This window comes from Propithecus coquereli, unplaced genomic scaffold (genome assembly GCF_000956105.1).
Source record: "Propithecus coquereli isolate 6110/MARCELLA unplaced genomic scaffold, Pcoq_1.0 Scaffold34, whole genome shotgun sequence".
Taxonomy (NCBI): domain Eukaryota; kingdom Metazoa; phylum Chordata; class Mammalia; order Primates; family Indriidae; genus Propithecus; species Propithecus coquereli.
In genome coordinates this window covers 2,876,057-2,877,191 of record NW_012149063.1, presented here as the reverse complement: position 1 = coordinate 2,877,191, position 1,135 = coordinate 2,876,057, and positions in this window count along the sequence as shown.

Genomic DNA, 1,135 nt, shown 5'->3' with positions numbered 1-1,135 from the left:
AAAAAGAAAGAAACAAAAAGTGAGGCTTTAAAAAACAGAAAAAAGGAAAACATTCAAATTCCTAAAATAACACCAAAAATAAATCATCTAGAGAGAAAAAAAACCTGAGGGCATTTTAGTGACAGCATGGTATCATTAAATGGTATGTATAGTAGGTTTACATTCTGAATAAAAACATTTTTTTTTTTTTTGATACAAAGTCTCATTCTGTTGCCCTGGTGGGTGTGGTGGTATGATCACAGCTCACTACAACCTCAAACTCCTGGACTCAAGTGATTCTCCTGCCTAGGTCTCCCAAGTATTAATAGCTAGGAACAGGCATACATCATCACATCGCGTTAATATTTATTTATTTATTGTAGAGACAGGGTCTCGCTATAGTGACCCAGGCTGGTCTTGAACGGAACACCTGGTCTCAAAAGATCCCCAAGATCACTTCCTGTCTCGGTCTCCCAAAGTGTCAGGATTACAGGCCTGAGTGACTGCACCTGGCCCTTTATCCTTTTAAATTAAAATTTTTGAGATAATAGTAGATTCACATGCAATTATAGAAAATACAGAGAGATCCAGTGTGCACTTTACCCAGTTCCCTTCAATGGGAACATTTTGCAAAACTGAGATATAACTGCACAACTATAGCATAATAGCTGTTACAACCCACCTATTTTATTACCATTTCCCCAATTTTACTTGTACTCATTTAGTTTTACACAATTATATTACACGTGTAAAAGCAAGGGAGAGAAAGGGGAGGCTCAACAACCCCTTTGCCCAAATTACCAACAATTTGAAAAACACAAATTATATGTATTCATTCGTTTAATGCTGATTGTGTGAAGAATTTTATTATATAAAATATTATGTTGAGTTGGAATTCAGCCCAAGTGTTGGTATATTCACTTTTGGCATTAATGTATGGGAAAAGGGGGAAAATAATATTTTCTCATAACTTCCTCCATTTAAAAATTACTAACAGATATAATAGACACTAGAATTTTTTTGCATAAAAAAAGCAAAAAAAGCTACCTTTCAATCCTCCAATAGACCATAGACTTCCTTAGAAGAACGAAAACCTAGCTATCTTAATATCCTGCCAAACTTGTTGCATTGTTTTTCTTTTTTCTTTTTTTTTTTT